Source organism: Nomascus leucogenys, chromosome 11 (genome assembly GCF_006542625.1).
Source record: "Nomascus leucogenys isolate Asia chromosome 11, Asia_NLE_v1, whole genome shotgun sequence".
Taxonomy (NCBI): domain Eukaryota; kingdom Metazoa; phylum Chordata; class Mammalia; order Primates; family Hylobatidae; genus Nomascus; species Nomascus leucogenys.
The window spans coordinates 9,810,760-9,827,834 of NC_044391.1; the positions used below are offsets into that span (position 1 = coordinate 9,810,760).

Here is a 17,075-nt window from a genome sequence, read left to right on the forward strand (position 1 = left end):
CATAGACAATCATGTCATCTATGGATAAAGACAATTTTACTTCTTTCTTTCCCATCAGTATGCCTTTTATTTTATTTTTCTTGTCTTACTGCTTTATCTAGGCCCTCCATTGTGATGCTGTTAAGTTCCTGGTCTGATAATTTCAATATTCCTGCCATATCTGATTCTGATGCTTGATCTGTCTCTTCAAACTTTTGCTTCTTTCTTTTAGTAAGTCTTATAAGTTTTTCTTGACAGCCAAACATAATGTACTACATAGAGGAAAAAAAAGAACGACAATAAATAAGCCTTTAGTCATGTGGTGGTTAGATGTCAGGGGAGGGGAAGTATTATATAGTTATGTGATTAGGTCTCAGTCTTTTAGCAACCCTGTACCTCTGAACTGTGAACATCTCAAGTGTTTCTTAGGTCCTCCACCTCTTTTAGGTGGGGCAAGAGGCGTAGAGTAAACTGGAATTGGGCATTTCCTTTCTTCTATCTGGAAGGCTAGAGTGGGCTGGAGTTGAGTATTTCCCTTTCCCCAGGTTGGTTAGGATCTGATAGAACCCCAATAGTTTAGGCTCAGGTGAAATATTTTCTCTTGAAGGCAGGCCTTGTTATGACACACAGAATGCTGTGGCATGTTTCAAGATGTTTCTTCTTTTTTCCCCTCCCACTTCTGGAAGCATGAGGGGATTTTTCTCTAATATTCATTGTGAGAACCTGGTCCAGCTCCTGGAGGCAAAAACTCACAAAAGCATGATAGCCCCGGAAGAATGGATCCCCCTGGAGTTTCCATCATTCAGACTGGTCCACACGGAGCCTCCAGTAATCTGTCAGTTAGAGTTTAGGCTTTTCTACTCCAGTACTCGTTCCTGCGGAGGCTTCTGCTAGGGGATTTCTGCTCAGATAAGTTGTGATTCTCTGTACCCATCTGTCTGTCTCCCCAATTTTGGGGACAGCAGTTTGCTCTGTGACCTCACTTCTTCGATGGATCTAAAGAAAGTTGTTGCTTTCTTTTAGTTGGTTTAGCTGTTCACGTGTTAGCACACGTGTTAGGACAGCGTGACATCTTCCAAACTCCTTACATGTTGAACCGCCTATATATTGTTATTCTCACTATCTAGGATGTCTAGGAAAGTAAGAAGAAGATCATGTGCTGGCTCTCATTTTGTCATCCTCCTGACTCTTCATTTTCTTTGAGCCTAGGGACAAAAATGAAGGCCTGTTACTTTGTAAGAAGAAAAATGTCACGTGTTCATAAGTGAAATACTGAGCAAACATCGACTTGATTTTTCCCTGAGGAATAGCTTCAATATACACAAAAGCTCCACTTTCCCAAAGAGGTCCATCAAAGTAAATCTCTAACATTTGTGTTTAAATGGATAGTTATTTCTACTATGAGCACATCCTGAACTTCTTTTCTTGCCCCAGCAGATTTTCATGGCACATTACAACTCCAAGCTATCTTGTATCTGCTTACTACAGCTCAAGCAGGAGAACAAATTGATTTTTGATGAGAAATATGCCTTTTCTGGGGTTTCATTATTCTACCACAAACTTAGTCCAGAGCTCATTGTTGTTGAAATACTGTCATTCATTATTAAGACGAACAATGATGACTGCTGTGGGAAATTTGCATTTTAAAATGCCGTTTTCCTCCTTTGAAATTCTGTGGCTTATTTGGTCTCTTCATTCTCCTATCATTTGTCAAACACTCACTATACCCCAAGTGCCTTGCTGTGGTTAAGAGGAATGAGCCAGGTTCTATCTGAGGGAAATGGTGCATCCATCACTTCCAATTACATCTCTCTAGGCATTTTCAGGAGCAGTAACTTATGTTTGGGTAAAACTTAGAAATCCAAAACCAGCCAAGGGGATGTTTTAGGTAGAATAGTAAAAGATCTTGTATGCAATTATTGCATGAATCACAGTCGATTACTCAGGTCATTCTAAATTCATTTTAGACAATCTGAAGAAACGTATCCATATTACTAGGATGTGGTGAAATCCACTGTATAGCAATTTGGGGAGTTTAACAAGTTTCTTTTGGGGTTTGGTGTTATAGACAATGACATGTATTTTATAATTTCTTCAGAGTTTTAACTATAAACAAGACAGTTTTGTTGAAATCTGTTCATCTGCTATCTGTTCCTCTTACCAAAAATTGTATTTTCTGGCATTGGGAAGAGAATCTGAAAAAAAAGGTAGGTAATGTCAAGTTCCAGGGGCGGAGAGGGGATAGTGAAACCATACTTGATCTTAAAAATTGAGCCCACCTATACTTCCAGTCATCACTCTATGGCACATTGAAGAGCATGGAGCTCCTAGCTGGTTTTCCAGGCCTACTGTGCACAACAGCATTCCTGTACCTTTAGACTTTCTTATATCTTTCAGCTTTCTCTCCTTATTAAGAAAATAAGATACATTTAGGGAAGGAGGGCTAGCAAGAAGACCTGTAGGGGAGCAAAATGCATGTGACTTGTGCAATTTAGTCTTCACAACAAGAGAGAGTAGACTTATCCCCTCTTATATGTTACCAGTGAAGACATTGAGGAATAGAGACCTGTTTTACTCACTCAGATTATACTTTTCAGGGAAAGGATTCAATGCCTGGTAGATCTGACTCTAAAGCCAGAGTTTGTCTTGAACCAGATCTCAGCTGTCTTTGAATTCATCAAATTGGTATGCAGGATTTATTATGCAGAGAATATTTTTACCTTGGACAAGATAGTAATTGAAGCCAGATTCCAAAGGTGGCAAAGACCTAGATAGGGATGAAAACCATCTTCAAGTGTTATATATCCTCAGAGGGATTTCTGAAACATTATGTGTTCACCAGCAGTATTAGTTCTCACTGAATGTATCAGTCATATTTTTCTGCATTACAAACAACCTCTAAAACCAAGTAGCTGACGGCAAATAGCATGTATTGTCTTATTTACAAGACTGCGGGTTGGCTGTGGTTTAACTGATCAAGACTGGGCTTGGCCTAACCAAACTGGACTCTCGGCTTCTGTTGGGCACAGATCTTTTCCTTTGTTTTCATTTCAGGTACCTGTCTGAAAGGGTAGTAGTTATCCGGGACCTTCTCTTTCCATACCAGCAAACAGTTTTTAAAACTTCACATCTGCTCACATACCACTGACTAAAGCAAGTCAGATGGCCAAAGTCAACATCGATGGGGCAGGGAAATATGTTCCACCCAGGGTGGCAGGCTCTGCAAATTCAGATGGCAAAGATAAGCGAAGAATTGGGAACACTTATCTAACCCAGCACACTGAGAAAGTGATGTAAAAAAGGCGTCACAAGAGTCTACTGGTGTCACTGCTCATGTCAAGCTTGAAGCTCTGTCCTCTGACTCAACACTGGAATTTTAGGAATGCTTCACTTGATATCTTTTGGAATGTCTTTGAAAATGAGTTTTAGGATGATGTCCTCCAGCAGATTTTAATTATATCGTATAATGTACTTTTAATCACAAAATTATATCAAATTATGTATTATTTTTAATCATAATCTTAGTCCTTAAAATTCTTTTCATCTCTGTCTTAATCAGCAATAGTGTGGCTGCCATTGCATATCGTATCTAAACCATAGAATAGAAGTCTTGCCCACTGGACCACCCCTATTTAGGCAAATTCCACATGCTACCAGCAGATGAAGTCAGACAGAACTCAGAATAGAGTGTCATGGCCAAAGTCTGTCTTAAGATTCAAACATGAAAAGGAAAGATTCTCCATGCCAAATGTTCAACTCAGGGGAGCTGAACACTGAGAAGTTTTACAGAGGAATTCCTGGAATTTTGAGGGCAGTTTACAAACGTAGGCCTTCAGGGGGCTTGACTATCACTGAAGAGCAAAAGCCAGTAGTCAGGGGATTTGAGGGCTATCTTTCTTTCTTCTGCACTAAGATAATAAGGGTGAATGATGCTGAGACAGTGATGACGTGTTCAGCATGCCTTCCTCTGGAGAATCATGCACCTGTCTGTGCCTGTGAGAGCATAAAAGCTCCATGGGACAGAAGTGGTTTACATCCTGGGAATCAGTAACAAAGCTAAGAGACCCTGTCTGGTGCTATGTCCTGAAAGAGGTCCTTCAGTCTGTCCTAGTCTAGGGATCCTAGGACAGAGGCCTTTGTCAAAACCCCAAGCCAAGGGGACCTAGCTGTCATTCTCCTAGGTCGTGTTTTTAAGTTGATCAAGGTCATGTGCATGGAGTGTCTAGGCCAGCAGAAACTCCAGAGAGCAGCACAGAAGTTTGTGTCCTGCCCTCCAGTGAGAGGGCTTATTCTCATAGGCCTCAGGTGTCACAGAATCACTGCAGGATGCTAGGCAGCCTCCTAGGACACAGGAACAGCCAAGTATTTCTCATGTTCCCAAATGTGGCATGACACCGTGTTGAGTGCCTATTTTGCTTTGAGCCCGAAGGTGGAAAGGAGAACAAGACAGACAGAGCTCTGTCTCATGGAGCTTAAATTCCAGCAGAGTGGACACACAATTACCAAGCAGACAAAACAGACGTCATTTCAGGTAGTGATAAGAGCAGCAAAAGACCCCTGCAATTCAAGGTGAGGGGTTTAGATTTTGCCCATAGTGCAGAGGAAGCCCCACTGGGGGGCTCCTAGTGTGGATGTGACATGGTGTGCTTTATGTTTGGAAAGATCACTAGCTACCAAGACTATGCACCATCGAATGCCACCCGTTCAATAAGCAGAAACTGCATTTTCATTTCTCAGTAGATCCCAATATAAGCCTTTTCTATTCAAATGTGATGTCCTCAATGAACTCCTTTGATTACCCCTGTAGGGAAAATGTTCTTTTAAAAAAAGAATTTCTAAAAACCCTATTCCAGGTGATTCTATGAGATCTTTCATCTCCTTTCTCAGAAGACTTATCCAGGGGTAGCAGAAACAGCTTGCATAGAATAGAATTTGTTTCTGAGCCATTTCTCCAGTCATTATAATTCCTTAGGCAAAAGATGATTTCAAAAATACCCTCCGAAATAGACCCTGGAGCTCATAAGTTTGAGGAGCTGATGAAGCTTGCATAGATTGTAACCTTGTGTCCTATAAAAATGCAGTTCATTTATACCTGTTTTGCAGAGCAGAGAAAACACAACTTGAAAGGAAAACTTCATGTTTCAGTTTTTTAAATAAATGAAAGATAAAGTGTCTCAAGACCAAGGCTGAATATAGTAGAATTTATGGAGTATCATTTGCTTTGGCACACATAATGTCAAGTGAAATGAAAGAATGGGTGTAAAGAGATTAACATGAGAAGAAGTACAGAATTTCCCTTCTCCCTTTTTATATTATGACTAATTCTAGAGGCCCTGCTAGGGACATAAGTGCTAAGTTGAATAAAATAAAGAAAGGGGTAAGACAGGACCATGGGGAAAGAAGTGATGTCACAGAAGTTCTATAGTGAGCCAGTGGGCCACAAATTCACACGCTTCAGTCACGTCCAGAGTGATGGTACCTAAATGTTCAAGTGTAATTGAGCCATCAGAACTGCCAGCTTTTCTAACTTCTCAAGAGATTCCTTGGGCCGCACCCACACTCTGCAATGAAGACATTAAATGGTAGAATGGGTGCTGTCACCTGAGAAAGAGGGAAGCACATCTAATCCCATGGGTCCTCTGGGCATGGCTTATGCAGAAGGCCATGTGTTTGGTGCTCTGAAACAGATCCCTGCCCATAGGAGCTTCCAATCTGATTTCCTTTCTTTGGGGTTTGAAACCGTGTAACATCTAGACTGGAGTGTCTGACATAGAGGCTTTCTGGTATGTTCCATCCATTCTGAGGACCAACAACATGCCAGGTTCCAGGCTCCAGGCTAGGGTGGGGACGGGGTGTGGGCTGGTATACTGGTCCTGTCCCTTGCTTGAGTCCTCCACGAGCCACTTTTCCTCTTCTGTAAAATGGGAAAGATTATATACATTTTGAAGGGGGTTTTCAAGGTTTGATTTATTTTATGTGGAAGCCAGAGGTGGTTTGGCTTCTAAGAATAGCCTAGGCTCCCACCCATGCCCACCACAGCATATCATTACTTTCTCTTCAAGCAGATGCAAGTCAAAACTGCCTCACTGGGTTATATTGAGTCTATTAAAACTGCATGACAAAGTCACACCGTACTTTGCACACCTCTTGGCATTTCCTTCCTTCCTTCCTTCCTTCCTTCCTTCCTTCCTTCCTTCTTTCCCTCCTTCCCTCCTTCCTTCTTTCCTTCTTCCTTTCCTTCGTTTCTTCCTGTCTTCCTCCCTCCCCCTCCCTTCCTCTCTTCCTTCCTTCCTTCCTTCCTTCCTTCCTTCCTTCCCTTCTTTCTCTCTTTCTTTCTTTCCTTCTTTCTTTCTCCTTTCTTTCAACAGGGTTTCACTCTGTTACCCAGGCTGGAATGCAGCCTCCAATTCCTAGTCTCAAGCAATCCTCCCATCTCAGCCTCCTGAGTAGCTGGGACTGCAGGCATGTGCCTGGGTGATTTTTATTTTTTAATTTTGTAGAGATAAGATACCTCTATGTTGCCAAGACTGGTCTAGAACTCCTTGGCTCAAACAATCCTCCTGCCAAAACATCCCCAAATGCTAAGATAACAGGCATGAACCACCACACCTGGCCTTGGGAGTTTTCAATATAAATCCAAATTAATTATGTCTGGGTGATCAGACCCAACACCAGGTCATGGGGGCGATGAAGTCCAGTGGAGTCAAAGGAATGAGAAAAAGTTTGAGAGAGAAAGTGGGACCAGGGGGCCATCGCGAGTGTGGAGGCTATGAAGGCCTCCAGCTCTGGGAGCCAAAGAAACAGGTGGTGAGGATGTGGGGGTTGAAACGAAACAGTGTATCAAGTGAATGAGAAACATATGGCTACTTGAGATAATGGGAGTGATAGAAGCAAGGAGCCAGCAAGTCTAGCAGATATGCAAGCCCTGCCTCAACTTCTGTCCCAACACTCAGCTTTTCTCCCAACAAATTATCTTTGCCTCTTTCCCTCAATACAATAAAGTCCAATTACAGCCCATTGCTGTCCATTTACAGAACAACTCATCTTCCTTTTTCTTTTCTCTTCTACTTTCGATTGTATTCTTATGAAAATTAAATGAGGTAACAGATAAATGCTACTAAGTAGAGTGACTTATACTTAATAATTGCCCAGTAAATGCTAACAGCAGCAGCACTAGCAGCAGTTTATTATTATTTCAAGATTGCTGTCTTGTCTAGTGAGCCAGGTGTGCATGCCCATATGCACCTGGACTAGATGACCTCTATACTCCCCAAAGTGAAGTATTATGTTACCTTCGTGCTGACAGCCAGTGAGCTCCCCAACTCCTCCCCAATTAATTAGCTATTTTATAGAACATTTCTCTACTGTGCATGTGCTAGAGGTTACAACTAGAATACAGTGGAGAAAGGGTGATCACAAGATCAGACATGACACCTCATTGTCTCAGATTCATCAATACATTTTGACTGCTGTCATGGTTTGACTAACCCCAAAAAGCAGATTTAAAGGCAGGGGTTTGTGTGTAAGTTGTTAATTTGGGAGGTGACTTTTGGAAAGAGAGACAGACAAAGAAAGGAAGCAAATAAAGAATGCATTATCATGGGATTTGCCACTGTGGGCAAGTGGAATGTGAGCTCACTGAGCAGCTCTGGGAAACTATAAAGCACACACCTCAGCATTATCCCCTGAGGGGTGAGGGAGCTGAGGTGTTAACCGAACAACTCTCAGTAATCATTGGTTGAAGAATGTTTTGGGGGTGCCTTGTTCCCTGGCCCTTTAGACCTGCCCTACACGTGGCAAAGTGAGCTCTGGCCAGCAGAGGGAGCCCTCGGGTAAAAGGGGCTGGCACCAGAAGGCTCCCTCAGGTAAAAGGTTTACGTCAAAGCAGCTTGCAAGGAAATAGCATATGCCAAGAAGATACATGCGGTGCATCGTCAGCATCTGCTCTTGTTACCCAACTTCTGAACATGCCACGTTATGTGTATATACTCATATAACCAAAGCCAGATCACAAAACAGCTGCAACTCCACTCTCTTAACAACAGACTGTGGCCACCTCACCCTTGCCTACTAGGTGCCCCTTTGTGCTCCTGGGTGAAGCCAGTGACACCTTTTTAGCATTCTGCTGCTGTGCTCACTGCGGTAATAGGGGCCAGTGTCACTCTTATTACTTCACCTGTTTTATCTTTTGTGAAACTCAGCCTTTAGCCAGAATGGTCTGAGTGGCTGGTCTAGCAAGTGCTTAACGGTGAGGCTCCTTCAGCTCATTTCTCTCAAGTAATTTGATTTCATTGCACTATCAGAATTGCTTCTATGGGTTAGAAGGAGGCCTAGAGGGAAGAGGTTGACAAAAGCTGTTTTGAGATTAAAAAAAAAAAGTATTGCCCAATACTTCCCGTCACATCCTCCATCTACACCCTCCAATCTCTCCTCCCCATGCGTGGTAGGGTGTGCATGTGTGTGTGTTCAGGAGAAATTAAAATAACACCACACAATTCATCTCACATTTGTATTTCTTTTCACCTGAGCTTGAAAAGTATACTGTTTCATTTCCTGTGATCCCCACAACAGAACTTGTGTGCTAAGATGGAAAAATATTATGGCTATGTTCTCTGAAGTTATCAAGCAAAATGTAATTTTGCATTGACAGTCAATGTTGACAATCCCTGTTCAACTGATGTCAACATATTGATCAACCCAGTGATACATCCCTCTCACTCAGGACAATCATAGGTTTCTATCAGTGCTGAAAGTCTCGCGTTTGATAACTTCATAATATTTTTATTTTGAGGGTGTGCACGTGAATAAAAATAACACGGTGCCATGCTTTCCTCATTAAAGAGTTGGCAGGAATAGAGAGCTCAGAAGTGGATGTGAATTTCATGTGCAGAGTTCAAGGGAGTTTGATTTTTTTAAACTACTGCTCCTAACTTCTGGATATTTATAACAATACAGTACCAATTTGGAGCTTTTAGTTACTTGGAAGGCTGGTTAGTATAGCAACTACTTTCTAAATAATATGCAGTCTACACAGGGATTTATGATTTCATAAAAGTGCTAGTATTGTATCACAGCTTTGGGCCCTGTGCTCGGCTGGGTGGGGTGAGGGTATGGATGAAAACCCTTTGAGGTTAAAACCACCACAAAAGACATTGTTCAGCTGAAAATAAAATGATTGAGCGTATAAAGAATAGTTTTTAGATTTGTGAGTTTTGCCTGGACATTGGTCTCTAGAGCGCTGCCTTCTTACAAACTGCAAGAAAGGCAGTTAAAGCTGAGGTGAGACCTGGCAACAGATCTAGAAGGGGATGTTGAGGGAAGCCTTGGGCAGACTCTGAATGGTGCATGGGGTTAAGGTTTTAAAGCCTGACTTAAATATACCAAATTATTATTAAACCAACATTATGTTGAATTTTATTTTAATTTTTTTCTGGTAAGAACCTCTTTGAAACGATTGATTTAAAGTATCACCATATGCCTTTCTATGATATGGTAATCTATAGCCCCAAATAGACTTTCATTTTAAAGTTTAAAACAAAAGCTAATCTGTTGCTTCTGACTCCAAAAAAGGACAGTTTTACTGGCAGAGTAAGTCATGTCTATCTTTATTTTAGCAGAATATGCTAGAGTTCTAGTAAACATATTTGAATTTTATATCAGGTGAACAAAATTAGTTTCTACATGGGAGCCTTTGGACAAAGTTAAAGATAATAGGGAAATATCAATAACAGTAAAAAATAAAAAGTAAATAGAGAGGAAAATTGTCCACAGCAAAGTGAAAACCAGATTTACTGTAGCTGTATTGGAACCATTCTGGGTTTTCAATAATTCCAACAAACATACACTTTAGAGGTGGGGTAGAATCTTCAATGAGTCTTTATTGCTGTATCTTTCTGTAATGAAATTTGATGAAAAGAAATATCGGCTTAATAACCAAGTGAAAGGAAAATGTCCACCTAATGAGTTATTTGATGTGTTATGGATGAAAACTACTGTAAATTCAACTTGCTGTTTCACTTCTGTGTCTTTTATTTAAATTGTCTTGATGGTCTGTTGACAGAATTTGTCCTTTCTTGGCTTAGGAACATCACTGCTTTGCAGCGAGAAGACAGGCAAATCATAAAACTTGTCTAGGCTTCTAGTTATAAAAAGTATTGAATAGCCTAAAGCTATCTTTAATAGCTTGAAATGTGGTCAAGAGAATTTAATTAGAAAGTGCATCCCAACATGCTAAATAAATAGATCAGCAGAGATTATTAAAACACATTATTTTACACTTTCATATACTTCTGGTGGGAGTGTTATTGGCACAGCTGCTTTGGAAAACTGGCAGAATCTCCCAGAATCAAGCATAACATGGGGTCCAGCAGCCCTTCCTCCTGGATATATACTCAACAGAAACACATGCTTATGTCCACCAAGACATGTATGAGAATGTTCATGGCAGCTTTATTCATATTAGTCTCAAACTGGGAACAGTGTAGTTGTTCATCAACACTCGACTGGATAAACAGATTGTGGAATATCCATACAATGGAATGCAACACTACAATGAAATGAGCTACTGTTATATGTAACACCATGGGTAAATCAGGCAGGCATAATTTTGAACAAAATATAGATAAAAAAGAACACACATTATATAATTAATATATGTGAAGTATAAAAACAGACAAAACTAACCTCTGATCATAGAAGTCAGAATAGTGGTTATTTTGAGGGCTGGGCATTGACTCAAGACAAGGCAGCTTTCTGGGGTATGAGAAGTATCTTTTACCTTGAGCTGCATAATGAGGTGTGTGTGTGTGTGTGTGTGTGTGTGTGTGTGTGTGTGTGTGCGGTATGTGAAATATTTGCAAGCACTTTCAATACAAAAGTAAATAAAAAAATCATTTATTTATTGTATAAGTCAACTTTCACATTTACAACAAAAGTTAATTTTATGAGTCTATCCTAATGAGTAGAAAACTAAGCTTTGGAATGCTAGTAGAAGCACAGGATCTGTGCGCACCTGGATACACACACACATGCAACTCCCTGCATGCCTGACCCTAAATTATTCGTGGCTTGTTCAGCCTCATTGACCCTCATACTTGGAAGAGATTTCCCATGTCATCTAATTCAGTGATTCATCTGAAGCTTGTCTATAGCCTCCCCTCTGGGTGGCCATTCTACTTTTGTGAACAAAAGTCCCCTGGTGACCAGAATATGTTGTGATGTTCTGAGGAAGGCCTTTCTCTCTTGGGAGTCCATCCCTAGGCTAAAATCTGTCTTTGTCTATTCATTGGTCTTATCTGTAACCCCGGAGATCTTGTAGTTAAGTGCAGAAAGAATTGTCCTGTTGCTGTCTATCCTGAACATCATGCTTTATCTTGTATATCCATGTCCACCGAAGGCAGGCATATTATCAGGGATATTCATCTTGATATTTTTCTCCCCTTTTAATTAATCACAAAACATCTTCCTATCAGGAACTAGATTTTCTCATAAATCTCGATACTTTTCCCCAGAGATGAAAAGGGATATTCTGAAGATAACAATCTGTTGAGTACCTTCTCAGCATCCCTTCCTCCTACCCATACTCTAAGGCTAAACACCCCTGTGCTCCCAGAAGTGAGCCTTTTCCTGTTGTCAATATGTACAAAGATCCACAAGTCTGTAATCCAGTCAGTCATTCAACACCTAGTTATTGATCATTCTCTATGTGCCAGCAATGTTTTATGTATCCAGTGATAAGCAAAGACAGATGTGTTATCCGCCTCCCAGGGTTTTCACTCTATTAAGGTTATTAATCACATGTTTACATAAATAAATGCAGAATTGCAACTGTGATGGGTCTGTGAGGTAAAGGTACATGGTGTTAGGAAAACACAACACAGGGAGTCATCAATGTCAGAGAAGCCTTTCCTGAAGAAGTGATCACCTGGCAGAGGACAAATAAAATGGATATACACTAGGAAAAAAGGAGGAGAAATGTCATTTCAGAAAGAGTAAAGAGTGTGAGCAAGGCCTCATGACAGGAAGGCAAAATAAAAATACCACATTCAAAGACCAGAAAGAAGGCCAGTGTTGTTGCAGTGGAGAAAACAAAGAGCAATGCAACATGAGATGAGACTAGAGAGACAAGAAAGGGCCAGTTTTTTCAGGGAAGAAATGTTGCCACTAACTTGGGGAGTGGTTTGAAGCTAGAGCCGGCTTTAAATGCTTGTGATGCTTGTGAAAGAGTATTCCTTGGAAAGTAGCTGAGCAAACAAACTAACGAGAAAACAGGTTTTGAGAGAGCTGTTTAAATCAGTAACTTTGAATCGGGAATGTTGCGTCAAGGTCCAGGGCACAATCCATGGAGGAAGTTGTTGTGGAAGATGAGCAGGTCAATGGACTGGCTAAGCGCAGGGTGGGTCACTCTTGTGGATGTTGAAATCACGTGGGGTTACAGCAAATCTTGAGGTTAAGATGAAAACCATAACTCAATGCCAGATGCTTTGATGAATATGAGAGAGTGACCAGGAGGTCACAAATAATTGAGAACTGACCATAGTTGCCATGGTTCTATGACAACTTGTATAATTTCTCTGTGGGGAATTATGTCTTCTAAAGGTGAATGTTAATGCTGATGGTCATTGCAACTGAGTGTGATTGCAGTATTTATTAGTTTTATATAGCCCTATAATTATATGATTTAAGTACTTATTCAACATACCTAACATTTGGAGAAGAATTTTATGAGATGAGAATAAATAAGAGAAAACTGAGACATAAATCTAGAAAGGCCCCCTGGGGTCATTGGAATGTGTAACACAAAGCTAAGGTGCCTGTGTTTATTCTGTGTTGGAGAGTCAACAAAGGCTGCCTCTGTTTTGTGTAAGGTTGAGGTGTAATGCTAACTCTGCCTATGCCTAGGAAGAATCGCTTGAAAGTGGCTTACAGGATAGATTGGAGAAGGGAAGGAAGACCAAAGGAGCACAGTTGTCAACTACAGTTGTCTGGGTGAGGGCCGATCAGACCTTGAATGAAATCAATGGGAAAGGGAGGAAAGGAAGGGGCAGTGGAAAATAGTTCAGAGGGACAATGCCTTTAGGACTTGGTTACCAACAGGGAAGTCGGTCAAACATGGCGGTAACTAGGAGAGAGGTAAAGCCATAGACAGAAACCAGAAAGCCAGGGACGACATTTGTTTTAGGTAGCAGCATGTATTGCATTTCTGGTGCTGAAGCATATTAAAGGGAAGTATCGGCGATTATAAATCTAGTTGTTAAATTCAGGGCAGAGAGGGACTGAAAAGGCCTCCTATGGTTAATCCCCTAACAAGAAATGCCCATCCTGGCCTCCTTCTCCTTCTTTTTTTTGAGATAGAGTCTTGCTCTGTTGTCCAGGCTGGAGTGCAGTGGCATAATTTTGACTCAGTTCAACCTCTGCCTCCTGGGTTCAAGCAATTCCCTGCCTCAGCCTCCCAAGTAGCTGGCATTACAGGTGCCTGCCACCACGTTTGACTAAGTTTTGTATTTTTAGTAGAGGTGGGGTTTCACCATCTTGGCCAGGCTGGTCTTGAACTTCTGACCTCGTGATCCTCCCACCTTGGCCTTTCAAAGTTCTGGAGTTACAGGCGTGAGCCACCGCATCTGGCCGCCTCCTTCTCCTTCTTTGCAGCTCACCCGTACTCTCATCCTGCTTTCCTCTCCCCTTCATTTTTCCTAACCTTTCCCATTGATTCCTTGGGACTCACAGCTTATTTCTGAGAATAATGTCTCCTTGGTTCCCCATTTTACAGCTCTCTTCCTCAAGTATTCTATTATTTCCTGCAAGCCTCACACTTCTTTGTAACTTAGTCCTCTTTATCTGTGTCCACATAACCCTAATACACTTGTCATGCTGCATTTTGCTTGCCTCTTTACTTGTCTATTTCCTCCCCTGGACTTTGGGCTTTTAGAGGACAGGCACTCATTAAAAGTATGACATAGCTACTCGTGTGGGGTTCAGTAATACTTTTTAAATAAATTAACTGACAATTAACTTTAAGGAAAATTTTGATGCATTCATTTAAAGAAAACGAATAGGATTAAACAATTCATAACAAATGCACAATCCCAAATGTGGTAGACATTGCAAAGGTTCAAGAACTTATGCACATTTTCTGTATAACAGACATTGTCTCTAAGAAGAATTAAGCTTGGCTCTGATTTGTTTTTTCCCCTTTCCTAATGAACTCTCTAGCAAAGCCTGTAGAAACCTAATCAGAAAAGCAATACATATTCTTGGAAATGGGGACAATATCTGTCTTTTTCTTGTCCTCGCACTCATTTTTTTTCTGAAGAAGTCCTGAGATCGGAACCATCAGTTTGAACTACTAGAATACATATTTGTCCTCCAATAAAACTGGGTCTTTTAAGTCTTGGTTGTTTCCATTTCCGCAGCATTTCTCTCTTTCTGCGTCTGTATGGACAATGCCCCAGAAAACTCTGGACCAGAAGATAGCCTCATAGACAAGCCATATAAAGAAAAAAAGAGGGCTGAGTTTAGGATGCTGGGAACGGCACACATTTAATGAATGCTGCTAGAAAGAAGCCAGGAAAGAATTGGTCAAACAGGAAGAAGACGTGGAAGAAGGCAGGGTTGAAAAATTCAGGAGAAGAAGTCACACATTCATAAAGACAGAAGTAGATTAAATGGTTACCAGGGGCTTTGGGTGACAGACTGGGGAGTGACTGCTAATGGGTACAGATTTTTGTTATGGGATGATAAAAATATTCTGGAATTAGTGATGATGGCAAGACTTTAAAAACATGGTACAAACCACTGAATTGTAAACTTTAAAACAATAAGCAATAAAGTTAAAAAAATAAAAATCTGTGAGAGGAGAATAAAACATAAAAAAAACTAGTCAAACACATCTAACACTAGAGAGCTTGAAGATAAATTGAAAGGTGATGGGATTTGGTGATTAGGAAGCCAGTGGTGAGCTCAAAGAGAGTAGTTTTGGGAGCATAGTTACTCCTATCTCTTCTTCTTCCTGCTCCATAAATATATAAATTGATAAGGTTATTCCTTCACATACCATCACTGTTGGCGGAATGTTTGATGATTCTGCAGGTCCAGGAATGTGTTTGGTTTATATCAGCTAAGGTGACATTCTGAATGTGTTTTGGAGACTCTGAGCATGTACGCTTCTGCTCTCTGGGACAAAGCATAAGTCTGTCATTCTTGCTGCCCTTCTAAAACCAAACCTATACAACAAGACCTGATTAGCTCATGCTGTCTCAATTCCAAGCATCACCTCTGATGGCCCCAATTGAAACAGGAAATACCCTCTTTGAACTCTGACAATAAGTTTCTGTGGTATGTTCCATTGGTGGAGTTCTGCTGGCCTTGTGACTGGCAGAACTGACCCTGGGCTAACTACGTGTTTTCTCTGAGACACATGTACTTTTTGTTTAAGCTGAGGATAATAAACTTTAATCTGAGCACTTCTTACAAGAAAATAATATGAAAGTACATTGTAATCTATTAAGCATATGTAAATATGTTTTTAATTGATATTGTTATAAGATTAGAGACACAATTAAATTCTTACTGTCTTTGTTTTTTAAACTCTGTACTGGTGTAGGACCAGCTTTCTTAATGCCTGTGTGTAGGATCACAGGCTTCATATCCATGTACATCTTACTGAGGCCTGTACTTATTGGTTGAACTGAACATTGTTTAAATGAGAAAACTCCAGTATCATAGCGTGATTAACCTCCCTATTGCCTTCATCTTTCATTGTTCATTTGTTTTTTTCTGCTCTTCATCTAGGTTTTCCCAATGAGCCTGCTGCAGTCATTGCCCTCAGCACCATTAAGGAATGGCTTGCCAAGAATCACCATGAGGTAGGAGGAAAAACAAAATCAGTGAACATCCAAGATGATGTAATTTGATGCTCAGTTCCCCCCCAAAAAGCGCATACATTTTATGAATATCAACTACACCTAGTCATTGAGCCAAACGTAGCTGACCATTCTTCACTTGGGTTACATGAGTAATTAAATGTTTTTTGGTAATTGATAGAATGCAGCAACTCTATTGATCTATCTGGTGAAGTGACCAGATTCATTTAGCCATAATCTAATTTTTTTTACATCTGTGGATAGTATGGGTTATATGTTTGAAAAAGAGAACAGGATGGATTTCATTAAGAATAAGGAGTTTTCCTATGCTATTTTCCTTAGAGCTAAGTTATCTTTGTTGACTTGAGGTTCCTGGTGCACAGTAATTGTTTGGTATCTGCGTTCTTTGGATTTATAACTAAAGTCACTTCTGAGTGTGAGATTGAAGTGGGCTTGTATAATTGATCACAAAATCGTTATGAGCGGGATTTCTTATGAAACTAAATGCCTTCATCAGAGTATTCATCATGCCTCCTATTCTGCTTACTTAATAAGATCTTTGCGATATGTTTAGTGATGAATGGGGGAATTACTCAAGTAAACAAAGTGGCAAAATAACTAGAGACCATGGAGCTTTAAATTTCAGAGATTTGTCAATTTACATATTGTAACAGCTAGGAGGTTTCAGACAATGCACAATCTTATGCATTTTTCTTCTGATTTTGTTTTTCTCCTCAGTTATTCACATAAGGGCTATAAAAATTGTGTTTCATTTTCTGATGGACCATGAATTTAGCTTTTTTCCTTGGGTAGGAGATGAATTATTTGGAAATAATTAGATATGGAAACAGGTGACGGGGTTTTCAAATGAGAGCACTTGGTACTTTTGTGTGTTTGAAGAAACGGCAGTGTCATTTTCTAATTATTGTAATTTCAGCATTTCTTGACCACATGGCCAAACTTATCCATTTTGGTGCTTACCCTTTATTTTCCTCTTGCTTTGAAATGTATAAATATGGCAACTTCGATTTAAAGGATATCTTAAATTACCTCAAAGAAGCAGAAGAAAAACAAATAGCTAAAATAGCCAGCTTACAAAACATGTCTTTGACACGTGTTATTTTCTTTTCACAACAACCTTATGAAATCTCTAGGATAGATATATGTTATCTTCATCCGCACTTGCCCTCAAAAGGTTAAATGACATACTCAAGATTGGAAAGTCACAGAGCCAAG

At 40.3% G+C, this 17,075-nt stretch overlaps 1 long non-coding RNA gene across 1 annotated transcript in view; it reads left to right on the forward strand.

Annotated features, from left to right (window-relative positions):
• The window catches only part of LOC115837217, an 813,290-nt gene extending 797,425 nt beyond the window's left edge, over positions 1–15,865 (forward strand). The window contains exon 4 of the long non-coding RNA XR_004032226.1: positions 15,769–15,865. This is a non-coding gene — a long non-coding RNA (uncharacterized LOC115837217). The remainder of the gene's footprint in view (positions 1–15,768) is intronic.
• The last annotated feature ends 1,210 nt before the right edge of the window (positions 15,866–17,075 follow it).